This window comes from Hoplias malabaricus, chromosome 5, assembly GCF_029633855.1.
Source record: "Hoplias malabaricus isolate fHopMal1 chromosome 5, fHopMal1.hap1, whole genome shotgun sequence".
In the NCBI taxonomy this organism is placed as follows: domain Eukaryota; kingdom Metazoa; phylum Chordata; class Actinopteri; order Characiformes; family Erythrinidae; genus Hoplias; species Hoplias malabaricus.
The window spans coordinates 12898079-12919669 of NC_089804.1; the positions used below are offsets into that span (position 1 = coordinate 12898079).

The 21591-nt window shown below is 39.6% G+C and overlaps 62 non-coding genes and 2 pseudogenes across 62 annotated transcripts; all 64 read left to right on the plus strand.

Moving 5' to 3' along the window:
• The first annotated feature begins 166 nt into the window (after positions 1–166).
• Positions 167–285, plus strand: LOC136698756 (5S ribosomal RNA). Its single transcript, XR_010803326.1, has one exon. It is a non-coding gene; the product is annotated as a 5S ribosomal RNA (ribosomal RNA).
• A 222-nt stretch (positions 286–507) lies between these two features.
• On the plus strand, positions 508–626 carry LOC136698890 (5S ribosomal RNA). Its single transcript, XR_010803456.1, has one exon. It is a non-coding gene; the product is annotated as a 5S ribosomal RNA (ribosomal RNA).
• Positions 627–849: 223 nt separating this feature from the next.
• LOC136698901 (5S ribosomal RNA) lies at positions 850–968 on the plus strand. Its single transcript, XR_010803467.1, has one exon. It is a non-coding gene; the product is annotated as a 5S ribosomal RNA (ribosomal RNA).
• Positions 969–1190: 222 nt separating this feature from the next.
• LOC136698028 (5S ribosomal RNA) lies at positions 1191–1309 on the plus strand. Its single transcript, XR_010802803.1, has one exon. It is a non-coding gene; the product is annotated as a 5S ribosomal RNA (ribosomal RNA).
• A 222-nt stretch (positions 1310–1531) lies between these two features.
• Positions 1532–1650, plus strand: LOC136698757 (5S ribosomal RNA). The gene has a single exon (XR_010803327.1). It is a non-coding gene; the product is annotated as a 5S ribosomal RNA (ribosomal RNA).
• Positions 1651–1872: 222 nt separating this feature from the next.
• LOC136698913 (5S ribosomal RNA) lies at positions 1873–1991 on the plus strand. The gene has a single exon (XR_010803478.1). It is a non-coding gene; the product is annotated as a 5S ribosomal RNA (ribosomal RNA).
• A 222-nt stretch (positions 1992–2213) lies between these two features.
• Positions 2214–2332, plus strand: LOC136698030 (5S ribosomal RNA). Its single transcript, XR_010802805.1, has one exon. It is a non-coding gene; the product is annotated as a 5S ribosomal RNA (ribosomal RNA).
• Positions 2333–2554: 222 nt separating this feature from the next.
• Positions 2555–2673, plus strand: LOC136698758 (5S ribosomal RNA). The gene has a single exon (XR_010803329.1). It is a non-coding gene; the product is annotated as a 5S ribosomal RNA (ribosomal RNA).
• A 222-nt stretch (positions 2674–2895) lies between these two features.
• Positions 2896–3014, plus strand: LOC136698925 (5S ribosomal RNA). The gene has a single exon (XR_010803489.1). It is a non-coding gene; the product is annotated as a 5S ribosomal RNA (ribosomal RNA).
• Positions 3015–3236: 222 nt separating this feature from the next.
• Positions 3237–3355, plus strand: LOC136698031 (5S ribosomal RNA). The gene has a single exon (XR_010802806.1). It is a non-coding gene; the product is annotated as a 5S ribosomal RNA (ribosomal RNA).
• Positions 3356–3577: 222 nt separating this feature from the next.
• Positions 3578–3696, plus strand: LOC136698759 (5S ribosomal RNA). The gene has a single exon (XR_010803330.1). It is a non-coding gene; the product is annotated as a 5S ribosomal RNA (ribosomal RNA).
• Positions 3697–3918: 222 nt separating this feature from the next.
• LOC136698032 (5S ribosomal RNA) lies at positions 3919–4037 on the plus strand. Its single transcript, XR_010802807.1, has one exon. It is a non-coding gene; the product is annotated as a 5S ribosomal RNA (ribosomal RNA).
• Positions 4038–4259: 222 nt separating this feature from the next.
• LOC136698937 (5S ribosomal RNA) lies at positions 4260–4378 on the plus strand. Its single transcript, XR_010803500.1, has one exon. It is a non-coding gene; the product is annotated as a 5S ribosomal RNA (ribosomal RNA).
• A 222-nt stretch (positions 4379–4600) lies between these two features.
• On the plus strand, positions 4601–4719 carry LOC136698033 (5S ribosomal RNA). Its single transcript, XR_010802808.1, has one exon. It is a non-coding gene; the product is annotated as a 5S ribosomal RNA (ribosomal RNA).
• Positions 4720–4941: 222 nt separating this feature from the next.
• LOC136698760 (5S ribosomal RNA) lies at positions 4942–5060 on the plus strand. The gene has a single exon (XR_010803331.1). It is a non-coding gene; the product is annotated as a 5S ribosomal RNA (ribosomal RNA).
• A 222-nt stretch (positions 5061–5282) lies between these two features.
• On the plus strand, positions 5283–5401 carry LOC136698948 (5S ribosomal RNA). Its single transcript, XR_010803511.1, has one exon. It is a non-coding gene; the product is annotated as a 5S ribosomal RNA (ribosomal RNA).
• Positions 5402–5623: 222 nt separating this feature from the next.
• On the plus strand, positions 5624–5742 carry LOC136698034 (5S ribosomal RNA). Its single transcript, XR_010802809.1, has one exon. It is a non-coding gene; the product is annotated as a 5S ribosomal RNA (ribosomal RNA).
• A 221-nt stretch (positions 5743–5963) lies between these two features.
• Positions 5964–6082, plus strand: LOC136698960 (5S ribosomal RNA). The gene has a single exon (XR_010803522.1). It is a non-coding gene; the product is annotated as a 5S ribosomal RNA (ribosomal RNA).
• A 222-nt stretch (positions 6083–6304) lies between these two features.
• LOC136698973 (5S ribosomal RNA) lies at positions 6305–6423 on the plus strand. The gene has a single exon (XR_010803535.1). It is a non-coding gene; the product is annotated as a 5S ribosomal RNA (ribosomal RNA).
• A 222-nt stretch (positions 6424–6645) lies between these two features.
• LOC136698035 (5S ribosomal RNA) lies at positions 6646–6764 on the plus strand. The gene has a single exon (XR_010802810.1). It is a non-coding gene; the product is annotated as a 5S ribosomal RNA (ribosomal RNA).
• Positions 6765–6972: 208 nt separating this feature from the next.
• LOC136698036 (5S ribosomal RNA) lies at positions 6973–7091 on the plus strand. Its single transcript, XR_010802811.1, has one exon. It is a non-coding gene; the product is annotated as a 5S ribosomal RNA (ribosomal RNA).
• A 222-nt stretch (positions 7092–7313) lies between these two features.
• LOC136698985 (5S ribosomal RNA) lies at positions 7314–7432 on the plus strand. Its single transcript, XR_010803546.1, has one exon. It is a non-coding gene; the product is annotated as a 5S ribosomal RNA (ribosomal RNA).
• A 222-nt stretch (positions 7433–7654) lies between these two features.
• LOC136698037 (5S ribosomal RNA) lies at positions 7655–7773 on the plus strand. The gene has a single exon (XR_010802812.1). It is a non-coding gene; the product is annotated as a 5S ribosomal RNA (ribosomal RNA).
• A 208-nt stretch (positions 7774–7981) lies between these two features.
• On the plus strand, positions 7982–8100 carry LOC136698038 (5S ribosomal RNA). Its single transcript, XR_010802813.1, has one exon. It is a non-coding gene; the product is annotated as a 5S ribosomal RNA (ribosomal RNA).
• A 222-nt stretch (positions 8101–8322) lies between these two features.
• LOC136698039 (5S ribosomal RNA) lies at positions 8323–8441 on the plus strand. The gene has a single exon (XR_010802814.1). It is a non-coding gene; the product is annotated as a 5S ribosomal RNA (ribosomal RNA).
• Positions 8442–8663: 222 nt separating this feature from the next.
• LOC136698434 (5S ribosomal RNA) lies at positions 8664–8782 on the plus strand (annotated as a pseudogene).
• Positions 8783–9006: 224 nt separating this feature from the next.
• LOC136698761 (5S ribosomal RNA) lies at positions 9007–9125 on the plus strand. Its single transcript, XR_010803332.1, has one exon. It is a non-coding gene; the product is annotated as a 5S ribosomal RNA (ribosomal RNA).
• A 222-nt stretch (positions 9126–9347) lies between these two features.
• LOC136698041 (5S ribosomal RNA) lies at positions 9348–9466 on the plus strand. Its single transcript, XR_010802816.1, has one exon. It is a non-coding gene; the product is annotated as a 5S ribosomal RNA (ribosomal RNA).
• A 222-nt stretch (positions 9467–9688) lies between these two features.
• LOC136698043 (5S ribosomal RNA) lies at positions 9689–9807 on the plus strand. Its single transcript, XR_010802817.1, has one exon. It is a non-coding gene; the product is annotated as a 5S ribosomal RNA (ribosomal RNA).
• Positions 9808–10029: 222 nt separating this feature from the next.
• On the plus strand, positions 10030–10148 carry LOC136698435 (5S ribosomal RNA; annotated as a pseudogene).
• A 223-nt stretch (positions 10149–10371) lies between these two features.
• Positions 10372–10490, plus strand: LOC136698762 (5S ribosomal RNA). Its single transcript, XR_010803333.1, has one exon. It is a non-coding gene; the product is annotated as a 5S ribosomal RNA (ribosomal RNA).
• Positions 10491–10713: 223 nt separating this feature from the next.
• LOC136698044 (5S ribosomal RNA) lies at positions 10714–10832 on the plus strand. The gene has a single exon (XR_010802818.1). It is a non-coding gene; the product is annotated as a 5S ribosomal RNA (ribosomal RNA).
• A 222-nt stretch (positions 10833–11054) lies between these two features.
• LOC136698045 (5S ribosomal RNA) lies at positions 11055–11173 on the plus strand. Its single transcript, XR_010802819.1, has one exon. It is a non-coding gene; the product is annotated as a 5S ribosomal RNA (ribosomal RNA).
• A 222-nt stretch (positions 11174–11395) lies between these two features.
• LOC136698046 (5S ribosomal RNA) lies at positions 11396–11514 on the plus strand. The gene has a single exon (XR_010802820.1). It is a non-coding gene; the product is annotated as a 5S ribosomal RNA (ribosomal RNA).
• A 208-nt stretch (positions 11515–11722) lies between these two features.
• Positions 11723–11841, plus strand: LOC136698047 (5S ribosomal RNA). The gene has a single exon (XR_010802821.1). It is a non-coding gene; the product is annotated as a 5S ribosomal RNA (ribosomal RNA).
• A 205-nt stretch (positions 11842–12046) lies between these two features.
• LOC136698048 (5S ribosomal RNA) lies at positions 12047–12165 on the plus strand. The gene has a single exon (XR_010802822.1). It is a non-coding gene; the product is annotated as a 5S ribosomal RNA (ribosomal RNA).
• A 222-nt stretch (positions 12166–12387) lies between these two features.
• Positions 12388–12506, plus strand: LOC136698049 (5S ribosomal RNA). The gene has a single exon (XR_010802823.1). It is a non-coding gene; the product is annotated as a 5S ribosomal RNA (ribosomal RNA).
• A 222-nt stretch (positions 12507–12728) lies between these two features.
• Positions 12729–12847, plus strand: LOC136698050 (5S ribosomal RNA). Its single transcript, XR_010802824.1, has one exon. It is a non-coding gene; the product is annotated as a 5S ribosomal RNA (ribosomal RNA).
• A 208-nt stretch (positions 12848–13055) lies between these two features.
• On the plus strand, positions 13056–13174 carry LOC136698051 (5S ribosomal RNA). Its single transcript, XR_010802825.1, has one exon. It is a non-coding gene; the product is annotated as a 5S ribosomal RNA (ribosomal RNA).
• Positions 13175–13379: 205 nt separating this feature from the next.
• Positions 13380–13498, plus strand: LOC136698053 (5S ribosomal RNA). Its single transcript, XR_010802827.1, has one exon. It is a non-coding gene; the product is annotated as a 5S ribosomal RNA (ribosomal RNA).
• A 222-nt stretch (positions 13499–13720) lies between these two features.
• LOC136698765 (5S ribosomal RNA) lies at positions 13721–13839 on the plus strand. Its single transcript, XR_010803335.1, has one exon. It is a non-coding gene; the product is annotated as a 5S ribosomal RNA (ribosomal RNA).
• Positions 13840–14061: 222 nt separating this feature from the next.
• On the plus strand, positions 14062–14180 carry LOC136698054 (5S ribosomal RNA). The gene has a single exon (XR_010802828.1). It is a non-coding gene; the product is annotated as a 5S ribosomal RNA (ribosomal RNA).
• Positions 14181–14402: 222 nt separating this feature from the next.
• On the plus strand, positions 14403–14521 carry LOC136698055 (5S ribosomal RNA). The gene has a single exon (XR_010802829.1). It is a non-coding gene; the product is annotated as a 5S ribosomal RNA (ribosomal RNA).
• A 208-nt stretch (positions 14522–14729) lies between these two features.
• LOC136698056 (5S ribosomal RNA) lies at positions 14730–14848 on the plus strand. Its single transcript, XR_010802830.1, has one exon. It is a non-coding gene; the product is annotated as a 5S ribosomal RNA (ribosomal RNA).
• A 206-nt stretch (positions 14849–15054) lies between these two features.
• LOC136698996 (5S ribosomal RNA) lies at positions 15055–15173 on the plus strand. The gene has a single exon (XR_010803557.1). It is a non-coding gene; the product is annotated as a 5S ribosomal RNA (ribosomal RNA).
• A 222-nt stretch (positions 15174–15395) lies between these two features.
• LOC136698057 (5S ribosomal RNA) lies at positions 15396–15514 on the plus strand. The gene has a single exon (XR_010802831.1). It is a non-coding gene; the product is annotated as a 5S ribosomal RNA (ribosomal RNA).
• Positions 15515–15719: 205 nt separating this feature from the next.
• Positions 15720–15838, plus strand: LOC136698059 (5S ribosomal RNA). Its single transcript, XR_010802832.1, has one exon. It is a non-coding gene; the product is annotated as a 5S ribosomal RNA (ribosomal RNA).
• Positions 15839–16061: 223 nt separating this feature from the next.
• Positions 16062–16180, plus strand: LOC136698766 (5S ribosomal RNA). Its single transcript, XR_010803336.1, has one exon. It is a non-coding gene; the product is annotated as a 5S ribosomal RNA (ribosomal RNA).
• A 222-nt stretch (positions 16181–16402) lies between these two features.
• On the plus strand, positions 16403–16521 carry LOC136698060 (5S ribosomal RNA). Its single transcript, XR_010802833.1, has one exon. It is a non-coding gene; the product is annotated as a 5S ribosomal RNA (ribosomal RNA).
• Positions 16522–16743: 222 nt separating this feature from the next.
• Positions 16744–16862, plus strand: LOC136698061 (5S ribosomal RNA). Its single transcript, XR_010802834.1, has one exon. It is a non-coding gene; the product is annotated as a 5S ribosomal RNA (ribosomal RNA).
• Positions 16863–17070: 208 nt separating this feature from the next.
• LOC136698062 (5S ribosomal RNA) lies at positions 17071–17189 on the plus strand. Its single transcript, XR_010802835.1, has one exon. It is a non-coding gene; the product is annotated as a 5S ribosomal RNA (ribosomal RNA).
• Positions 17190–17411: 222 nt separating this feature from the next.
• LOC136698767 (5S ribosomal RNA) lies at positions 17412–17530 on the plus strand. Its single transcript, XR_010803337.1, has one exon. It is a non-coding gene; the product is annotated as a 5S ribosomal RNA (ribosomal RNA).
• Positions 17531–17752: 222 nt separating this feature from the next.
• On the plus strand, positions 17753–17871 carry LOC136698063 (5S ribosomal RNA). The gene has a single exon (XR_010802836.1). It is a non-coding gene; the product is annotated as a 5S ribosomal RNA (ribosomal RNA).
• Positions 17872–18080: 209 nt separating this feature from the next.
• On the plus strand, positions 18081–18199 carry LOC136698768 (5S ribosomal RNA). The gene has a single exon (XR_010803338.1). It is a non-coding gene; the product is annotated as a 5S ribosomal RNA (ribosomal RNA).
• Positions 18200–18421: 222 nt separating this feature from the next.
• LOC136698065 (5S ribosomal RNA) lies at positions 18422–18540 on the plus strand. Its single transcript, XR_010802838.1, has one exon. It is a non-coding gene; the product is annotated as a 5S ribosomal RNA (ribosomal RNA).
• A 208-nt stretch (positions 18541–18748) lies between these two features.
• Positions 18749–18867, plus strand: LOC136698066 (5S ribosomal RNA). Its single transcript, XR_010802839.1, has one exon. It is a non-coding gene; the product is annotated as a 5S ribosomal RNA (ribosomal RNA).
• A 220-nt stretch (positions 18868–19087) lies between these two features.
• On the plus strand, positions 19088–19206 carry LOC136698270 (5S ribosomal RNA). The gene has a single exon (XR_010803034.1). It is a non-coding gene; the product is annotated as a 5S ribosomal RNA (ribosomal RNA).
• A 206-nt stretch (positions 19207–19412) lies between these two features.
• On the plus strand, positions 19413–19531 carry LOC136699007 (5S ribosomal RNA). The gene has a single exon (XR_010803568.1). It is a non-coding gene; the product is annotated as a 5S ribosomal RNA (ribosomal RNA).
• A 222-nt stretch (positions 19532–19753) lies between these two features.
• On the plus strand, positions 19754–19872 carry LOC136698067 (5S ribosomal RNA). Its single transcript, XR_010802840.1, has one exon. It is a non-coding gene; the product is annotated as a 5S ribosomal RNA (ribosomal RNA).
• Positions 19873–20078: 206 nt separating this feature from the next.
• Positions 20079–20197, plus strand: LOC136698068 (5S ribosomal RNA). The gene has a single exon (XR_010802841.1). It is a non-coding gene; the product is annotated as a 5S ribosomal RNA (ribosomal RNA).
• Positions 20198–20405: 208 nt separating this feature from the next.
• LOC136698069 (5S ribosomal RNA) lies at positions 20406–20524 on the plus strand. The gene has a single exon (XR_010802842.1). It is a non-coding gene; the product is annotated as a 5S ribosomal RNA (ribosomal RNA).
• A 222-nt stretch (positions 20525–20746) lies between these two features.
• LOC136698071 (5S ribosomal RNA) lies at positions 20747–20865 on the plus strand. The gene has a single exon (XR_010802844.1). It is a non-coding gene; the product is annotated as a 5S ribosomal RNA (ribosomal RNA).
• A 222-nt stretch (positions 20866–21087) lies between these two features.
• On the plus strand, positions 21088–21206 carry LOC136698769 (5S ribosomal RNA). Its single transcript, XR_010803339.1, has one exon. It is a non-coding gene; the product is annotated as a 5S ribosomal RNA (ribosomal RNA).
• Positions 21207–21412: 206 nt separating this feature from the next.
• Positions 21413–21531, plus strand: LOC136699019 (5S ribosomal RNA). Its single transcript, XR_010803579.1, has one exon. It is a non-coding gene; the product is annotated as a 5S ribosomal RNA (ribosomal RNA).
• Positions 21532–21591: the final 60 nt, after the last annotated feature.

Below are 21591 nucleotides of genomic sequence, written 5' to 3' on the forward strand. Positions count from 1 at the left end.
AAGAAGAAAACTTAAAAAAAACAAAAAAAAAAAAAAAAAAAACGAACTGGAAAGCCAATCATTTTCATTTGAGGTGTCAGGTGGTCTACCGTTTACAGGCAGCTCTAAAACAAGTATTACTCTTAGAAGAGTATATAGAAATAGTCTTCTACAGCCAGCAGTGATCGCTTACGGCCATACCACTCCTTGAAAGCCCGATCCCGTCTGATCTCGGAAGCGAAGAAGAGTTGGGCCTAGTTAGTACTTGGATGGGAGACTGCCTGGGAATACTAGGTGCTGTAAGCTTTTTAGCTTAAGTTTCTATTATAAAGACAGTAACCACAGTCATTTAAACACAAGAGAAGAAGAAAACTTAAAAAAAAAAAACAACAAAAAAAAAAAAACGAACTGGAAAGCCAATCATTTTCATTTGAGGTGTCAGGTGGTCTACCGTTTACAGGCAGCTCTAAAACAAGTATTACTCTTAGAAGAGTATATAGAAATAGTCTTCTACAGCCAGCAGTGATCGCTTACGGCCATACCACTCCTTGAAAGCCCGATCCCGTCTGATCTCGGAAGTGAAGAAGAGTTGGGCCTAGTTAGTACTTGGATGGGAGACTGCCTGGGAATACTAGGTGCTGTAAGCTTTTTAGCTTAAGTTTCTATTATAAAGACAGTAACCACAGTCATTTAAACACAAGAGAAGAAGAAAACTTAAAAAAAACAGACAAAAAAAAAAAAAAAAACGAACTGGAAAGCCAATCATTTTCATTTGAGGTGTCAGGTGGTCTACCGTTTACAGGCAGCTCTAAAACAAGTATTACTCTTAGAAGAGTATATAGAAATAGTCTTCTACAGCCAGCAGTGATCGCTTACGGCCATACCACTCCTTGAAAGCCCGATCCCGTCTGATCTCGGAAGTGAAGAAGAGTTGGGCCTAGTTAGTACTTGGATGGGAGACTGCCTGGGAATACTAGGTGCTGTAAGCTTTTTAGCTTAAGCTTCTATTATAAAGACAGTAACCACAGTCATTTAAACACAAGAGAAGAAGAAAACTTAAAAAAAAAAAACAACTAAAAAGAAAAAACGAACTGGAAAGCCAATCATTTTCATTTGAGGTGTCAGGTGGTCTACCGTTTACAGGCAGCTCTAAAACAAGTATTACTCTTAGAAGAGTATATAGAAATAGTCTTCTACAGCCAGCAGTGATCGCTTACGGCCATACCACTCCTTGAAAGCCCGATCTCGTCTGATCTCGGAAGCGAAGAAGAGTTGGGCCTAGTTAGTACTTGGATGGGAGACTGCCTGGGAATACTAGGTGCTGTAAGCTTTTTAGCTTAAGCTTCTATTATAAAGACAGTAACCACAGTCATTTAAACACAAGAGAAGAAGAAAACTTAAAAAAAACAAACAAAAAAAAAAAAAAAACGAACTGGAAAGCCAATCATTTTCATTTGAGGTGTCAGGTGGTCTACCGTTTACAGGCAGCTCTAAAACAAGTATTACTCTTAGAAGAGTATATAGAAATAGTCTTCTACAGCCAGCAGTGATCGCTTACGGCCATACCACTCCTTGAAAGCCCGATCCCGTCTGATCTCGGAAGCGAAGAAGAGTTGGGCCTAGTTAGTACTTGGATGGGAGACTGCCTGGGAATACTAGGTGCTGTAAGCTTTTTAGCTTAAGTTTCTATTATAAAGACAGTAACCACAGTCATTTAAACACAAGAGAAGAAGAAAACTTAAAAAAAAAAAACAACAAAAAAAAAAAAACGAACTGGAAAGCCAATCATTTTCATTTGAGGTGTCAGGTGGTCTACCGTTTACAGGCAGCTCTAAAACAAGTATTACTCTTAGAAGAGTATATAGAAATAGTCTTCTACAGCCAGCAGTGATCGCTTACGGCCATACCACTCCTTGAAAGCCCGATCCCGTCTGATCTCGGAAGTGAAGAAGAGTTGGGCCTAGTTAGTACTTGGATGGGAGACTGCCTGGGAATACTAGGTGCTGTAAGCTTTTTAGCTTAAGCTTCTATTATAAAGACAGTAACCACAGTCATTTAAACACAAGAGAAGAAGAAAACTTAAAAAAAAAAAACAACTAAAAAGAAAAAACGAACTGGAAAGCCAATCATTTTCATTTGAGGTGTCAGGTGGTATACCGTTTACAGGCAGCTCTAAAACAAGTATTACTCTTAGAAGAGTATATAGAAATAGTCTTCTACAGCCAGCAGTGATCGCTTACGGCCATACCACTCCTTGAAAGCCCGATCTCGTCTGATCTCGGAAGCGAAGAAGAGTTGGGCCTAGTTAGTACTTGGATGGGAGACTGCCTGGGAATACTAGGTGCTGTAAGCTTTTTAGCTTAAGCTTCTATTATAAAGACAGTAACCACAGTCATTTAAACACAAGAGAAGAAGAAAACTTAAAAAAAACAAAAAAAAAAAAAAAAAAAACGAACTGGAAAGCCAATCATTTTCATTTGAGGTGTCAGGTGGTCTACCGTTTACAGGCAGCTCTAAAACAAGTATTACTCTTAGAAGAGTATATAGAAATAGTCTTCTACAGCCAGCAGTGATCGCTTACGGCCATACCACTCCTTGAAAGCCCGATCCCGTCTGATCTCGGAAGCGAAGAAGAGTTGGGCCTAGTTAGTACTTGGATGGGAGACTGCCTGGGAATACTAGGTGCTGTAAGCTTTTTAGCTTAAGTTTCTATTATAAAGACAGTAACCACAGTCATTTAAACACAAGAGAAGAAGAAAACTTAAAAAAAAAAAACAACAAAAAAAAAAAAACGAACTGGAAAGCCAATCATTTTCATTTGAGGTGTCAGGTGGTCTACCGTTTACAGGCAGCTCTAAAACAAGTATTACTCTTAGAAGAGTATATAGAAATAGTCTTCTACAGCCAGCAGTGATCGCTTACGGCCATACCACTCCTTGAAAGCCCGATCCCGTCTGATCTCGGAAGTGAAGAAGAGTTGGGCCTAGTTAGTACTTGGATGGGAGACTGCCTGGGAATACTAGGTGCTGTAAGCTTTTTAGCTTAAGCTTCTATTATAAAGACAGTAACCACAGTCATTTAAACACAAGAGAAGAAGAAAACTTAAAAAAAAAAAACAACTAAAAAGAAAAAACGAACTGGAAAGCCAATCATTTTCATTTGAGGTGTCAGGTGGTCTACCGTTTACAGGCAGCTCTAAAACAAGTATTACTCTTAGAAGAGTATATAGAAATAGTCTTCTACAGCCAGCAGTGATCGCTTACGGCCATACCACTCCTTGAAAGCCCGATCTCGTCTGATCTCGGAAGCGAAGAAGAGTTGGGCCTAGTTAGTACTTGGATGGGAGACTGCCTGGGAATACTAGGTGCTGTAAGCTTTTTAGCTTAAGCTTCTATTATAAAGACAGTAACCACAGTCATTTAAACACAAGAGAAGAAGAAAACTTAAAAAAAACAAAAAAAAAAAAAAAAAAAACGAACTGGAAAGCCAATCATTTTCATTTGAGGTGTCAGGTGGTCTACCGTTTACAGGCAGCTCTAAAACAAGTATTACTCTTAGAAGAGTATATAGAAATAGTCTTCTACAGCCAGCAGTGATCGCTTACGGCCATACCACTCCTTGAAAGCCCGATCCCGTCTGATCTCGGAAGCGAAGAAGAGTTGGGCCTAGTTAGTACTTGGATGGGAGACTGCCTGGGAATACTAGGTGCTGTAAGCTTTTTAGCTTAAGTTTCTATTATAAAGACAGTAACCACAGTCATTTAAACACAAGAGAAGAAGAAAACTTAAAAAAAAAAAACAACAAAAAAAAAAAAACGAACTGGAAAGCCAATCATTTTCATTTGAGGTGTCAGGTGGTCTACCGTTTACAGGCAGCTCTAAAACAAGTATTACTCTTAGAAGAGTATATAGAAATAGTCTTCTACAGCCAGCAGTGATCGCTTACGGCCATACCACTCCTTGAAAGCCCGATCTCGTCTGATCTCGGAAGCGAAGAAGAGTTGGGCCTAGTTAGTACTTGGATGGGAGACTGCCTGGGAATACTAGGTGCTGTAAGCTTTTTAGCTTAAGCTTCTATTATAAAGACAGTAACCACAGTCATTTAAACACAAGAGAAGAAGAAAACTTAAAAAAAACAAAACAAAAAAAAAAAAAAACGAACTGGAAAGCCAATCATTTTCATTTGAGGTGTCAGGTGGTCTACCGTTTACAGGCAGCTCTAAAACAAGTATTACTCTTAGAAGAGTATATAGAAATAGTCTTCTACAGCCAGCAGTGATCGCTTACGGCCATACCACTCCTTGAAAGCCCGATCCCGTCTGATCTCGGAAGTGAAGAAGAGTTGGGCCTAGTTAGTACTTGGATGGGAGACTGCCTGGGAATACTAGGTGCTGTAAGCTTTTTAGCTTAAGCTTCTATTATAAAGACAGTAACCACAGTCATTTAAACACAAGAGAAGAAGAAAACTTAAAAAAAAAAAACAACTAAAAAGAAAAAACGAACTGGAAAGCCAATCATTTTCATTTGAGGTGTCAGGTGGTCTACCGTTTACAGGCAGCTCTAAAACAAGTATTACTCTTAGAAGAGTATATAGAAATAGTCTTCTACAGCCAGCAGTGATCGCTTACGGCCATACCACTCCTTGAAAGCCCGATCTCGTCTGATCTCGGAAGCGAAGAAGAGTTGGGCCTAGTTAGTACTTGGATGGGAGACTGCCTGGGAATACTAGGTGCTGTAAGCTTTTTAGCTTAAGCTTCTATTATAAAGACAGTAACCACAGTCATTTAAACACAAGAGAAGAAGAAAACTTAAAAAAAACAAAAAAAAAAAAAAAAAAAACGAACTGGAAAGCCAATCATTTTCATTTGAGGTGTCAGGTGGTCTACCGTTTACAGGCAGCTCTAAAACAAGTATTACTCTTAGAAGAGTATATAGAAATAGTCTTCTACAGCCAGCAGTGATCGCTTACGGCCATACCACTCCTTGAAAGCCCGATCCCGTCTGATCTCGGAAGCGAAGAAGAGTTGGGCCTAGTTAGTACTTGGATGGGAGACTGCCTGGGAATACTAGGTGCTGTAAGCTTTTTAGCTTAAGTTTCTATTATAAAGACAGTAACCACAGTCATTTAAACACAAGAGAAGAAGAAAACTTAAAAAAAAAAAACAACAAAAAAAAAAAAACGAACTGGAAAGCCAATCATTTTCATTTGAGGTGTCAGGTGGTCTACCGTTTACAGGCAGCTCTAAAACAAGTATTACTCTTAGAAGAGTATATAGAAATAGTCTTCTACAGCCAGCAGTGATCGCTTACGGCCATACCACTCCTTGAAAGCCCGATCCCGTCTGATCTCGGAAGTGAAGAAGAGTTGGGCCTAGTTAGTACTTGGATGGGAGACTGCCTGGGAATACTAGGTGCTGTAAGCTTTTTAGCTTAAGCTTCTATTATAAAGACAGTAACCACAGTCATTTAAACACAAGAGAAGAAGAAAACTTAAAAAAAAAAAACAACTAAAAAGAAAAAACGAACTGGAAAGCCAATCATTTTCATTTGAGGTGTCAGGTGGTCTACCGTTTACAGGCAGCTCTAAAACAAGTATTACTCTTAGAAGAGTATATAGAAATAGTCTTCTACAGCCAGCAGTGATCGCTTACGGCCATACCACTCCTTGAAAGCCCGATCTCGTCTGATCTCGGAAGCGAAGAAGAGTTGGGCCTAGTTAGTACTTGGATGGGAGACTGCCTGGGAATACTAGGTGCTGTAAGCTTTTTAGCTTAAGTTTCTATTATAAAGACAGTAACCACAGTCATTTAAACACAAGAGAAGAAGAAAACTTAAAAAAAAAAAACAACAAAAAAAAAAAACGAACTGGAAAGCCAATCATTTTCATTTGAGGTGTCAGGTGGTCTACCGTTTACAGGCAGCTCTAAAACAAGTATTACTCTTAGAAGAGTATATAGAAATAGTCTTCTACAGCCAGCAGTGATCGCTTACGGCCATACCACTCCTTGAAAGCCCGATCCCGTCTGATCTCGGAAGTGAAGAAGAGTTGGGCCTAGTTAGTACTTGGATGGGAGACTGCCTGGGAATACTAGGTGCTGTAAGCTTTTTAGCTTAAGCTTCTATTATAAAGACAGTAACCACAGTCATTTAAACACAAGAGAAGAAGAAAACTTAAAAAAAAAAAACAACTAAAAAGAAAAAACGAACTGGAAAGCCAATCATTTTCATTTGAGGTGTCAGGTGGTCTACCGTTTACAGGCAGCTCTAAAACAAGTATTACTCTTAGAAGAGTATATAGAAATAGTCTTCTACAGCCAGCAGTGATCGCTTACGGCCATACCACTCCTTGAAAGCCCGATCCCGTCTGATCTCGGAAGTGAAGAAGAGTTGGGCCTAGTTAGTACTTGGATGGGAGACTGCCTGGGAATACTAGGTGCTGTAAGCTTTTTAGCTTAAGCTTCTATTATAAAGACAGTAACCACAGTCATTTAAACACAAGAGAAGAAGAAAACTTAAAAAAAAAAAACAACTAAAAAGAAAAAACGAACTGGAAAGCCAATCATTTTCATTTGAGGTGTCAGGTGGTCTACCGTTTACAGGCAGCTCTAAAACAAGTATTACTCTTAGAAGAGTATATAGAAATAGTCTTCTACAGCCAGCAGTGATCGCTTACGGCCATACCACTCCTTGAAAGCCCGATCTCGTCTGATCTCGGAAGCGAAGAAGAGTTGGGCCTAGTTAGTACTTGGATGGGAGACTGCCTGGGAATACTAGGTGCTGTAAGCTTTTTAGCTTAAGTTTCTATTATAAAGACAGTAACCACAGTCATTTAAACACAAGAGAAGAAGAAAACTTAAAAAAAAAAAAAAACGAACTGGAAAGTCAATCATTTTCATTTGAGGTGTCAGGTGGTCTACCGTTTACAGGCAGCTCTAAAACAAGTATTACTCTTAGAAGAGTATATAGAAATAGTCTTCTACAGCCAGCAGTGATCGCTTACGGCCATACCACTCCTTGAAAGCCCGATCTCGTCTGATCTCGGAAGCGAAGAAGAGTTGGGCCTAGTTAGTACTTGGATGGGAGACTGCCTGGGAATACTAGGTGCTGTAAGCTTTTTAGCTTAAGCTTCTATTATAAAGACAGTAACCACAGTCATTTAAACACAAGAGAAGAAGAAAACTTAAAAAAAAAAAACAACTAAAAAGAAAAAACGAACTGGAAAGCCAATCATTTTCATTTGAGGTGTCAGGTGGTCTACCGTTTACAGGCAGCTCTAAAACAAGTATTACTCTTAGAAGAGTATATAGAAATAGTCTTCTACAGCCAGCAGTGATCGCTTACGGCCATACCACTCCTTGAAAGCCCGATCCCGTCTGATCTCGGAAGTGAAGAAGAGTTGGGCCTAGTTAGTACTTGGATGGGAGACTGCCTGGGAATACTAGGTGCTGTAAGCTTTTTAGCTTAAGCTTCTATTATAAAGACAGTAACCACAGTCATTTAAACACAAGAGAAGAAGAAAACTTAAAAAAAAAAAACAACTAAAAAGAAAAAACGAACTGGAAAGCCAATCATTTTCATTTGAGGTGTCAGGTGGTCTACCGTTTACAGGCAGCTCTAAAACAAGTATTACTCTTAGAAGAGTATATAGAAATAGTCTTCTACAGCCAGCAGTGATCGCTTACGGCCATACCACTCCTTGAAAGCCCGATCTCGTCTGATCTCGGAAGCGAAGAAGAGTTGGGCCTAGTTAGTACTTGGATGGGAGACTGCCTGGGAATACTAGGTGCTGTAAGCTTTTTAGCTTAAGTTTCTATTATAAAGACAGTAACCACAGTCATTTAAACACAAGAGAAGAAGAAAACTTAAAAAAAAAAAAAAACGAACTGGAAAGTCAATCATTTTCATTTGAGGTGTCAGGTGGTCTACCGTTTACAGGCAGCTCTAAAACAAGTATTACTCTTAGAAGAGTATATAGAAATAGTCTTCTACAGCCAGCAGTGATCGCTTACGGCCATACCACTCCTTGAAAGCCCGATCTCGTCTGATCTCGGAAGCGAAGAAGAGTTGGGCCTAGTTAGTACTTGGATGGGAGACTGCCTGGGAATACTAGGTGCTGTAAGCTTTTTAGCTTAAGTTTCTATTATAAAGACAGTAACCACAGTCATTTAAACACAAGAGAAGAAGGAAACTTAAAAAAAAAAAACAACAACAAAAAAAAAACGAACTGGAAAGCCAATCATTTTCATTTGAGGTGTCAGGTGGTATACCGTTTACAGGCAGCTCTAAAACAAGTATTACTCTTAGAAGAGTATATAGAAATAGTCTTCTACAGCCAGCAGTGATCGCTTACGGCCATACCACTCCTTGAAAGCCCGATCTCGTCTGATCTCGGAAGCGAAGAAGAGTTGGGCCTAGTTAGTACTTGGATGGGAGACTGCCTGGGAATACTAGGTGCTGTAAGCTTTTTAGCTTAAGCTTCTATTATAAAGACAGTAACCACAGTCATTTAAACACAAGAGAAGAAGAAAACTTAAAAAAAACAAAAAAAAAAAAAAAAAAAACGAACTGGAAAGCCAATCATTTTCATTTGAGGTGTCAGGTGGTCTACCGTTTACAGGCAGCTCTAAAACAAGTATTACTCTTAGAAGAGTATATAGAAATAGTCTTCTACAGCCAGCAGTGATCGCTTACGGCCATACCACTCCTTGAAAGCCCGATCTCGTCTGATCTCGGAAGCGAAGAAGAGTTGGGCCTAGTTAGTACTTGGATGAGAGACTGCCTGGGAATACTAGGTGCTGTAAGCTTTTTAGCTTAAGTTTCTATTATAAAGACAGTAACCACAGTCATTTAAACACAAGAGAAGAAGAAAACTTAAAAAAAACAGACAAAAAAAAAAAAAAAAAACGAACTGGAAAGCCAATCATTTTCATTTGAGGTGTCAGGTGGTCTACCGTTTACAGGCAGCTCTAAAACAAGTATTACTCTTAGAAGAGTATATAGAAATAGTCTTCTACAGCCAGCAGTGATCGCTTACGGCCATACCACTCCTTGAAAGCCCGATCCCGTCTGATCTCGGAAGCGAAGAAGAGTTGGGCCTAGTTAGTACTTGGATGGGAGACTGCCTGGGAATACTAGGTGCTGTAAGCTTTTTAGCTTAAGCTTCTATTATAAAGACAGTAACCACAGTCATTTAAACACAAGAGAAGAAGAAAACTTAAAAAAAAAAAACAACTAAAAAGAAAAAACGAACTGGAAAGCCAATCATTTTCATTTGAGGTGTCAGGTGGTCTACCGTTTACAGGCAGCTCTAAAACAAGTATTACTCTTAGAAGAGTATATAGAAATAGTCTTCTACAGCCAGCAGTGATCGCTTACGGCCATACCACTCCTTGAAAGCCCGATCTCGTCTGATCTCGGAAGCGAAGAAGAGTTGGGCCTAGTTAGTACTTGGATGGGAGACTGCCTGGGAATACTAGGTGCTGTAAGCTTTTTAGCTTAAGCTTCTATTATAAAGACAGTAACCACAGTCATTTAAACACAAGAGAAGAAGAAAACTTAAAAAAAAAAAACAACTAAAAAGAAAAAACGAACTGGAAAGCCAATCATTTTCATTTGAGGTGTCAGGTGGTATACCGTTTACAGGCAGCTCTAAAACAAGTATTACTCTTAGAAGAGTATATAGAAATAGTCTTCTACAGCCAGCAGTGATCGCTTACGGCCATACCACTCCTTGAAAGCCCGATCTCGTCTGATCTCGGAAGCGAAGAAGAGTTGGGCCTAGTTAGTACTTGGATGGGAGACTGCCTGGGAATACTAGGTGCTGTAAGCTTTTTAGCTTAAGCTTCTATTATAAAGACAGTAACCACAGTCATTTAAACACAAGAGAAGAAGAAAACTTAAAAAAAACAAAAAAAAAAAAAAAAAAAACGAACTGGAAAGCCAATCATTTTCATTTGAGGTGTCAGGTGGTCTACCGTTTACAGGCAGCTCTAAAACAAGTATTACTCTTAGAAGAGTATATAGAAATAGTCTTCTACAGCCAGCAGTGATCGCTTACGGCCATACCACTCCTTGAAAGCCCGATCTCGTCTGATCTCGGAAGCGAAGAAGAGTTGGGCCTAGTTAGTACTTGGATGAGAGACTGCCTGGGAATACTAGGTGCTGTAAGCTTTTTAGCTTAAGTTTCTATTATAAAGACAGTAACCACAGTCATTTAAACACAAGAGAAGAAGAAAACTTAAAAAAAACAGACAAAAAAAAAAAAAAAAACGAACTGGAAAGCCAATCATTTTCATTTGAGGTGTCAGGTGGTCTACCGTTTACAGGCAGCTCTAAAACAAGTATTACTCTTAGAAGAGTATATAGAAATAGTCTTCTACAGCCAGCAGTGATCGCTTACGGCCATACCACTCCTTGAAAGCCCGATCCCGTCTGATCTCGGAAGCGAAGAAGAGTTGGGCCTAGTTAGTACTTGGATGGGAGACTGCCTGGGAATACTAGGTGCTGTAAGCTTTTTAGCTTAAGCTTCTATTATAAAGACAGTAACCACAGTCATTTAAACACAAGAGAAGAAGAAAACTTAAAAAAAACAGACAAAAAAAAAAAAAAAAACGAACTGGAAAGCCAATCATTTTCATTTGAGGTGTCAGGTGGTCTACCGTTTACAGGCAGCTCTAAAACAAGTATTACTCTTAGAAGAGTATATAGAAATAGTCTTCTACAGCCAGCAGTGATCGCTTACGGCCATACCACTCCTTGAAAGCCCGATCTCGTCTGATCTCGGAAGCGAAGAAGAGTTGGGCCTAGTTAGTACTTGGATGGGAGACTGCCTGGGAATACTAGGTGCTGTAAGCTTTTTAGCTTAAGCTTCTATTATAAAGACAGTAACCACAGTCATTTAAACACAAGAGAAGAAGAAAACTTAAAAAAAAAAAACAACTAAAAAGAAAAAACGAACTGGAAAGCCAATCATTTTCATTTGAGGTGTCAGGTGGTCTACCGTTTACAGGCAGCTCTAAAACAAGTATTACTCTTAGAAGAGTATATAGAAATAGTCTTCTACAGCCAGCAGTGATCGCTTACGGCCATACCACTCCTTGAAAGCCCGATCTCGTCTGATCTCGGAAGCGAAGAAGAGTTGGGCCTAGTTAGTACTTGGATGGGAGACTGCCTGGGAATACTAGGTGCTGTAAGCTTTTTAGCTTAAGCTTCTATTATAAAGACAGTAACCACAGTCATTTAAACACAAGAGAAGAAGAAAACTTAAAAAAAAAAAACAACTAAAAAGAAAAAACGAACTGGAAAGCCAATCATTTTCATTTGAGGTGTCAGGTGGTCTACCGTTTACAGGCAGCTCTAAAACAAGTATTACTCTTAGAAGAGTATATAGAAATAGTCTTCTACAGCCAGCAGTGATCGCTTACGGCCATACCACTCCTTGAAAGCCCGATCTCGTCTGATCTCGGAAGCGAAGAAGAGTTGGGCCTAGTTAGTACTTGGATGGGAGACTGCCTGGGAATACTAGGTGCTGTAAGCTTTTTAGCTTAAGTTTCTATTATAAAGACAGTAACCACAGTCATTTAAACACAAGAGAAGAAGAAAACTTAAAAAAAAAAAAAAACGAACTGGAAAGTCAATCATTTTCATTTGAGGTGTCAGGTGGTCTACCGTTTACAGGCAGCTCTAAAACAAGTATTACTCTTAGAAGAGTATATAGAAATAGTCTTCTACAGCCAGCAGTGATCGCTTACGGCCATACCACTCCTTGAAAGCCCGATCTCGTCTGATCTCGGAAGCGAAGAAGAGTTGGGCCTAGTTAGTACTTGGATGGGAGACTGCCTGGGAATACTAGGTGCTGTAAGCTTTTTAGCTTAAGTTTCTATTATAAAGACAGTAACCACAGTCATTTAAACACAAGAGAAGAAGAAAACTTAAAAAAAAAAAACGAACTGGAAAGCCAATCATTTTCATTTGAGGTGTCAGGTGGTCTACCGTTTACAGGCAGCTCTAAAACAAGTATTACTCTTAGAAGAGTATATAGAAATAGTCTTCTACAGCCAGCAGTGATCGCTTACGGCCATACCACTCCTTGAAAGCCCGATCTCGTCTGATCTCGGAAGCGAAGAAGAGTTGGGCCTAGTTAGTACTTGGATGGGAGACTGCCTGGGAATACTAGGTGCTGTAAGCTTTTTAGCTTAAGCTTCTATTATAAAGACAGTAACCACAGTCATTTAAACACAAGAGAAGAAGAAAACTTAAAAAAAAAAAACAACTAAAAAGAAAAAACGAACTGGAAAGCCAATCATTTTCATTTGAGGTGTCAGGTGGTCTACCGTTTACAGGCAGCTCTAAAACAAGTATTACTCTTAGAAGAGTATATAGAAATAGTCTTCTACAGCCAGCAGTGATCGCTTACGGCCATACCACTCCTTGAAAGCCCGATCTCGTCTGATCTCGGAAGCGAAGAAGAGTTGGGCCTAGTTAGTACTTGGATGGGAGACTGCCTGGGAATACTAGGTGCTGTAAGCTTTTTAGCTTAAGCTTCTATTATAAAGACAGTAACCACAGTCATTTAAACACAAGAGAAGAAGAAAACTTAAAAAAAAAAAACAACTAAAAAGAAAAAACGAACTGGAAAGCCAATCATTTTCATTTGAGGTGTCAGGTGGTCTACCGTTTACAGGCAGCTCTAAAACAAGTATTACTCTTAGAAGAGTATATAGAAATAGTCTTCTACAGCCAGCAGTGATCGCTTACGGCCATACCACTCCTTGAAAGCCCGATCTCGTCTGATCTCGGAAGCGAAGAAGAGTTGGGCCTAGTTAGTACTTGGATGGGAGACTGCCTGGGAATACTAGGTGCTGTAAGCTTTTTAGCTTAAGTTTCTATTATAAAGACAGTAACCACAGTCATTTAAACACAAGAGAAGAAGAAAACTTAAAAAAAAAAAAAAACGAACTGGAAAGTCAATCATTTTCATTTGAGGTGTCAGGTGGTCTACCGTTTACAGGCAGCTCTAAAACAAGTATTACTCTTAGAAGAGTATATAGAAATAGTCTTCTACAGCCAGCAGTGATCGCTTACGGCCATACCACTCCTTGAAAGCCCGATCTCGTCTGATCTCGGAAGCGAAGAAGAGTTGGGCCTAGTTAGTACTTGGATGGGAGACTGCCTGGGAATACTAGGTGCTGTAAGCTTTTTAGCTTAAGTTTCTATTATAAAGACAGTAACCACAGTCATTTAAACACAAGAGAAGAAGAAAACTTAAAAAAAAAAAACGAACTGGAAAGCCAATCATTTTCATTTGAGGTGTCAGGTGGTCTACCGTTTACAGGCAGCTCTAAAACAAGTATTACTCTTAGAAGAGTATATAGAAATAGTCTTCTACAGCCAGCAGTGATCGCTTACGGCCATACCACTCCTTGAAAGCCCGATCTCGTCTGATCTCGGAAGCGAAGAAGAGTTGGGCCTAGTTAGTACTTGGATGGGAGACTGCCTGGGAATACTAGGTGCTGTAAGCTTTTTAGCTTAAGCTTCTATTATAAAGACAGTAACCACAGTCATTTAAACACAAGAGAAGAAGAAAACTTAAAAAAAACAAAAAAAAAAAAAAAAAAAACGAACTGGAAAGCCAATCATTTTCATTTGAGGTGTCAGGTGGTCTACCGTTTACAGGCAGCTCTAAAACAAGTATTACTCTTAGAAGAGTATATAGAAATAGTCTTCTACAGCCAGCAGTGATCGCTTACGGCCATACCACTCCTTGAAAGCCCGATCCCGTCTGATCTCGGAAGCGAAGAAGAGTTGGGCCTAGTTAGTACTTGGATGGGAGACTGCCTGGGAATACTAGGTGCTGTAAGCTTTTTAGCTTAAGCTTCTATTATAAAGACAGTAACCACAGTCATTTAAACACAAGAGAAGAAGAAAACTTAAAAAAAAAAAACAACTAAAAAGAAAAAACGAACTGGAAAGCCAATCATTTTCATTTGAGGTGTCAGGTGGTCTACCGTTTACAGGCAGCTCTAAAACAAGTATTACTCTTAGAAGAGTATATAGAAATAGTCTTCTACAGCCAGCAGTGATCGCTTACGGCCATACCACTCCTTGAAAGCCCGATCTCGTCTGATCTCGGAAGCGAAGAAGAGTTGGGCCTAGTTAGTACTTGGATGGGAGACTGCCTGGGAATACTAGGTGCTGTAAGCTTTTTAGCTTAAGCTTCTATTATAAAGACAGTAACCACAGTCATTTAAACACAAGAGAAGAAGAAAACTTAAAAAAAAAAAACAACTAAAAAGAAAAAACGAACTGGAAAGCCAATCATTTTCATTTGAGGTGTCAGGTGGTCTACCGTTTACAGGCAGCTCTAAAACAAGTATTACTCTTAGAAGAGTATATAGAAATAGTCTTCTACAGCCAGCAGTGATCGCTTACGGCCATACCACTCCTTGAAAGCCCGATCTCGTCTGATCTCGGAAGCGAAGAAGAGTTGGGCCTAGTTAGTACTTGGATGGGAGACTGCCTGGGAATACTAGGTGCTGTAAGCTTTTTAGCTTAAGTTTCTATTATAAAGACAGTAACCACAGTCATTTAAACACAAGAGAAGAAGAAAACTTAAAAAAAAAAAAAAACGAACTGGAAAGTCAATCATTTTCATTTGAGGTGTCAGGTGGTCTACCGTTTACAGGCAGCTCTAAAACAAGTATTACTCTTAGAAGAGTATATAGAAATAGTCTTCTACAGCCAGCAGTGATCGCTTACGGCCATACCACTCCTTGAAAGCCCGATCTCGTCTGATCTCGGAAGCGAAGAAGAGTTGGGCCTAGTTAGTACTTGGATGGGAGACTGCCTGGGAATACTAGGTGCTGTAAGCTTTTTAGCTTAAGTTTCTATTATAAAGACAGTAACCACAGTCATTTAAACACAAGAGAAGAAGAAAACTACAAAAAAAAAAAACGAACTGGAAAGCCAATCATTTTCATTTGAGGTGTCAGGTGGTCTACCGTTTACAGGCAGCTCTAAAACAAGTATTACTCTTAGAAGAGTATATAGAAATAGTCTTCTACAGCCAGCAGTGATCGCTTACGGCCATACCACTCCTTGAAAGCCCGATCCCGTCTGATCTCGGAAGTGAAGAAGAGTTGGGCCTAGTTAGTACTTGGATGGGAGACTGCCTGGGAATACTAGGTGCTGTAAGCTTTTTAGCTTAAGCTTCTATTATAAAGACAGTAACCACAGTCATTTAAACACAAGAGAAGAAGAAAACTTAAAAAAAAAAAACAACTAAAAAGAAAAAACGAACTGGAAAGCCAATCATTTTCATTTGAGGTGTCAGGTGGTCTACCGTTTACAGGCAGCTCTAAAACAAGTATTACTCTTAGAAGAGTATATAGAAATAGTCTTCTACAGCCAGCAGTGATCGCTTACGGCCATACCACTCCTTGAAAGCCCGATCTCGTCTGATCTCGGAAGCGAAGAAGAGTTGGGCCTAGTTAGTACTTGGATGGGAGACTGCCTGGGAATACTAGGTGCTGTAAGCTTTTTAGCTTAAGTTTCTATTATAAAGACAGTAACCACAGTCATTTAAACACAAGAGAAGAAGAAAACTACAAAAAAAAAAACGAACTGGAAAGCCAATCATTTTCATTTGAGGTGTCAGGTGGTCTACCGTTTACAGGCAGCTCTAAAACAAGTATTACTCTTAGAAGAGTATATAGAAATAGTCTTCTACAGCCAGCAGTGATCGCTTACGGCCATACCACTCCTTGAAAGCCCGATCTCGTCTGATCTCGGAAGCGAAGAAGAGTTGGGCCTAGTTAGTACTTGGATGGGAGACTGCCTGGGAATACTAGGTGCTGTAAGCTTTTTAGCTTAAGTTTCTATTATAAAGACAGTAACCACAGTCATTTAAACACAAGAGAAGAAGAAAACTTAAAAAAAACAGACAAAAAAAAAAAAAAAAACGAACTGGAAAGCCAATCATTTTCATTTGAGGTGTCAGGTGGTCTACCGTTTACAGGCAGCTCTAAAACAAGTATTACTCTTAGAAGAGTATATAGAAATAGTCTTCTACAGCCAGCAGTGATCGCTTACGGCCATACCACTCCTTGAAAGCCCGATCCCGTCTGATCTCGGAAGCGAAGAAGAGTTGGGCCTAGTTAGTACTTGGATGGGAGACTGCCTGGGAATACTAGGTGCTGTAAGCTTTTTAGCTTAAGCTTCTATTATAAAGACAGTAACCACAGTCATTTAAACACAAGAGAAGAAGAAAACTTAAAAAAAAAAAACAACTAAAAAGAAAAAACGAACTGGAAAGCCAATCATTTTCATTTGAGGTGTCAGGTGGTCTACCGTTTACAGGCAGCTCTAAAACAAGTATTACTCTTAGAAGAGTATATAGAAATAGTCTTCTACAGCCAGCAGTGATCGCTTACGGCCATACCACTCCTTGAAAGCCCGATCTCGTCTGATCTCGGAAGCGAAGAAGAGTTGGGCCTAGTTAGTACTTGGATGGGAGACTGCCTGGGAATACTAGGTGCTGTAAGCTTTTTAGCTTAAGCTTCTATTATAAAGACAGTAACCACAGTCATTTAAACACAAGAGAAGAAGAAAACTTAAAAAAAAAAAACAACTAAAAAGAAAAAACGAACTGGAAAGCCAATCATTTTCATTTGAGGTGTCAGGTGGTCTACCGTTTACAGGCAGCTCTAAAACAAGTATTACTCTTAGAAGAGTATATAGAAATAGTCTTCTACAGCCAGCAGTGATCGCTTACGGCCATACCACTCCTTGAAAGCCCGATCTCGTCTGATCTCGGAAGCGAAGAAGAGTTGGGCCTAGTTAGTACTTGGATGGGAGACTGCCTGGGAATACTAGGTGCTGTAAGCTTTTTAGCTTAAGTTTCTATTATAAAGACAGTAACCACAGTCATTTAAACACAAGAGAAGAAGAAAACTTAAAAAAAAAAAAAAACGAACTGGAAAGTCAATCATTTTCATTTGAGGTGTCAGGTGGTCTACCGTTTACAGGCAGCTCTAAAACAAGTATTACTCTTAGAAGAGTATATAGAAATAGTCTTCTACAGCCAGCAGTGATCGCTTACGGCCATACCACTCCTTGAAAGCCCGATCTCGTCTGATCTCGGAAGCGAAGAAGAGTTGGGCCTAGTTAGTACTTGGATGGGAGACTGCCTGGGAATACTAGGTGCTGTAAGCTTTTTAGCTTAAGTTTCTATTATAAAGACAGTAACCACAGTCATTTAAACACAAGAGAAGAAGAAAACTTAAAAAAAAAAAACAACAAAAAAAAAAAAACGAACTGGAAAGCCAATCATTTTCATTTGAGGTGTCAGGTGGTCTACCGTTTACAGGCAGCTCTAAAACAAGTATTACTCTTAGAAGAGTATATAGAAATAGTCTTCTACAGCCAGCAGTGATCGCTTACGGCCATACCACTCCTTGAAAGCCCGATCCCGTCTGATCTCGGAAGCGAAGAAGAGTTGGGCCTAGTTAGTACTTGGATGGGAGACTGCCTGGGAATACTAGGTGCTGTAAGCTTTTTAGCTTAAGCTTCTATTATAAAGACAGTAACCACAGTCATTTAAACACAAGAGAAGAAGAAAACTTAAAAAAAAAAAACAACTAAAAAGAAAAAACGAACTGGAAAGCCAATCATTTTCATTTGAGGTGTCAGGTGGTCTACCGTTTACAGGCAGCTCTAAAACAAGTATTACTCTTAGAAGAGTATATAGAAATAGTCTTCTACAGCCAGCAGTGATCGCTTACGGCCATACCACTCCTTGAAAGCCCGATCTCGTCTGATCTCGGAAGCGAAGAAGAGTTGGGCCTAGTTAGTACTTGGATGGGAGACTGCCTGGGAATACTAGGTGCTGTAAGCTTTTTAGCTTAAGTTTCTATTATAAAGACAGTAACCACAGTCATTTAAACACAAGAGAAGAAGAAAACTTAAAGAAAAAAAAAAAACGAACTGGAAAGCCAATCATTTTCATTTGAGGTGTCAGGTGGTCTACCGTTTACAGGCAGCTCTAAAACAAGTATTACTCTTAGAAGAGTATATAGAAATAGTCTTCTACAGCCAGCAGTGATCGCTTACGGCCATACCACTCCTTGAAAGCCCGATCCCGTCTGATCTCGGAAGCGAAGAAGAGTTGGGCCTAGTTAGTACTTGGATGGGAGACTGCCTGGGAATACTAGGTGCTGTAAGCTTTTTAGCTTAAGCTTCTATTATAAAGACAGTAACCACAGTCATTTAAACACAAGAGAAGAAGAAAACTTAAAAAAAAAAAACAACTAAAAAGAAAAAACGAACTGGAAAGCCAATCATTTTCATTTGAGGTGTCAGGTGGTCTACCGTTTACAGGCAGCTCTAAAACAAGTATTACTCTTAGAAGAGTATATAGAAATAGTCTTCTACAGCCAGCAGTGATCGCTTACGGCCATACCACTCCTTGAAAGCCCGATCTCGTCTGATCTCGGAAGCGAAGAAGAGTTGGGCCTAGTTAGTACTTGGATGGGAGACTGCCTGGGAATACTAGGTGCTGTAAGCTTTTTAGCTTAAGTTTCTATTATAAAGACAGTAACCACAGTCATTTAAACACAAGAGAAGAAGAAAACTTAAAAAAAAAAAAAAACGAACTGGAAAGTCAATCATTTTCATTTGAGGTGTCAGGTGGTCTACCGTTTACAGGCAGCTCTAAAACAAGTATTACTCTTAGAAGAGTATATAGAAATAGTCTTCTACAGCCAGCAGTGATCGCTTACGGCCATACCACTCCTTGAAAGCCCGATCTCGTCTGATCTCGGAAGCGAAGAAGAGTTGGGCCTAGTTAGTACTTGGATGGGAGACTGCCTGGGAATACTAGGTGCTGTAAGCTTTTTAGCTTAAGTTTCTATTATAAAGACAGTAACCACAGTCATTTAAACACAAGAGAAGAAGAAAACTTAAAAAAAAAAACAACAAAAAAAAAAAACGAACTGGAAAGCCAATCATTTTCATTTGAGGTGTCAGGTGGTCTACCGTTTACAGGCAGCTCTAAAACAAGTATTACTCTTAGAAGAGTATATAGAAATAGTCTTCTACAGCCAGCAGTGATCGCTTACGGCCATATCACTCCTTGAAAGCCCGATCCCGTCTGATCTCGGAAGCGAAGAAGAGTTGGGCCTAGTTAGTACTTGGATGGGAGACTGCCTGGGAATACTAGGTGCTGTAAGCTTTTTAGCTTAAGCTTCTATTATAAAGACAGTAACCACAGTCATTTAAACACAAGAGAAGAAGAAAACTACAAAAAAAAAAAACGAACTGGAAAGCCAATCATTTTCATTTGAGGTGTCAGGTGGTCTACCGTTTACAGGCAGCTCTAAAACAAGTATTACTCTTAGAAGAGTATATAGAAATAGTCTTCTACAGCCAGCAGTGATCGCTTACGGCCATACCACTCCTTGAAAGCCCGATCCCGTCTGATCTCGGAAGTGAAGAAGAGTTGGGCCTAGTTAGTACTTGGATGGGAGACTGCCTGGGAATACTAGGTGCTGTAAGCTTTTTAGCTTAAGCTTCTATTATAAAGACAGTAACCACAGTCATTTAAACACAAGAGAAGAAGAAAACTTAAAAAAAAAAAACAACTAAAAAGAAAAAACGAACTGGAAAGCCAATCATTTTCATTTGAGGTGTCAGGTGGTCTACCGTTTACAGGCAGCTCTAAAACAAGTATTACTCTTAGAAGAGTATATAGAAATAGTCTTCTACAGCCAGCAGTGATCGCTTACGGCCATACCACTCCTTGAAAGCCCGATCTCGTCTGATCTCGGAAGCGAAGAAGAGTTGGGCCTAGTTAGTACTTGGATGGGAGACTGCCTGGGAATACTAGGTGCTGTAAGCTTTTTAGCTTAAGTTTCTATTATAAAGACAGTAACCACAGTCATTTAAACACAAGAGAAGAAGAAAACTACAAAAAAAAAAAACGAACTGGAAAGCCAATCATTTTCATTTGAGGTGTCAGGTGGTCTACCGTTTACAGGCAGCTCTAAAACAAGTATTACTCTTAGAAGAGTATATAGAAATAGTCTTCTACAGCCAGCAGTGATCGCTTACGGCCATACCACTCCTTGAAAGCCCGATCTCGTCTGATCTCGGAAGCGAAGAAGAGTTGGGCCTAGTTAGTACTTGGATGGGAGACTGCCTGGGAATACTAGGTGCTGTAAGCTTTTTAGCTTAAGTTTCTATTATAAAGACAGTAACCACAGTCATTTAAACACAAGAGAAGAAGAAAACTTAAAAAAAAAAAAAAACGAACTGGAAAGTCAATCATTTTCATTTGAGGTGTCAGGTGGTCTACCGTTTACAGGCAGCTCTAAAACAAGTATTACTCTTAGAAGAGTATATAGAAATAGTCTTCTACAGCCAGCAGTGATCGCTTACGGCCATACCACTCCTTGAAAGCCCGATCTCGTCTGATCTCGGAAGCGAAGAAGAGTTGGGCCTAGTTAGTACTTGGATGGGAGACTGCCTGGGAATACTAGGTGCTGTAAGCTTTTTAGCTTAAGTTTCTATTATAAAGACAGTAACCACAGTCATTTAAACACAAGAGAAGAAGAAAACTTAAAAAAAAAAAACAACAACAAAAAAAAAACGAACTGGAAAGCCAATCATTTTCATTTGAGGTGTCAGGTGGTATACCGTTTACAGGCAGCTCTAAAACAAGTATTACTCTTAGAAGAGTATATAGAAATAGTCTTCTACAGCCAGCAGTGATCGCTTACGGCCATACCACTCCTTGAAAGCCCGATCTCGTCTGATCTCGGAAGCGAAGAAGAGTTGGGCCTAGTTAGTACTTGGATGGGAGACTGCCTGGGAATACTAGGTGCTGTAAGCTTTTTAGCTTAAGCTTCTATTATAAAGACAGTAACCACAGTCATTTAAAGACAAGAGAAGAAGAAAACTTAAAAAAAACAAAAAAAAAAAAAAAAAAAACGAACTGGAAAGCCAATCATTTTCATTTGAGGTGTCAGGTGGTCTACCGTTTACAGGCAGCTCTAAAACAAGTATTACTCTTAGAAGAGTATATAGAAATAGTCTTCTACAGCCAGCAGTGATCGCTTACGGCCATACCACTCCTTGAAAGCCCGATCCCGTCTGATCTCGGAAGCGAAGAAGAGTTGGGCCTAGTTAGTACTTGGATGGGAGACTGCCTGGGAATACTAGGTGCTGTAAGCTTTTTAGCTTAAGCTTCTATTATAAAGACAGTAACCACAGTCATTTAAACACAAGAGAAGAAGAAAACTACAAAAAAAAAAAACGAACTGGAAAGCCAATCATTTTCATTTGAGGTGTCAGGTGGTCTACCGTTTACAGGCAGCTCTAAAACAAGTATTACTCTTAGAAGAGTATATAGAAATAGTCTTCTACAGCCAGCAGTGATCGCTTACGGCCATACCACTCCTTGAAAGCCCGATCCCGTCTGATCTCGGAAGTGAAGAAGAGTTGGGCCTAGTTAGTACTTGGATGGGAGACTGCCTGGGAATACTAGGTGCTGTAAGCTTTTTAGCTTAAGCTTCTATTATAAAGACAGTAACCACAGTCATTTAAACACAAGAGAAGA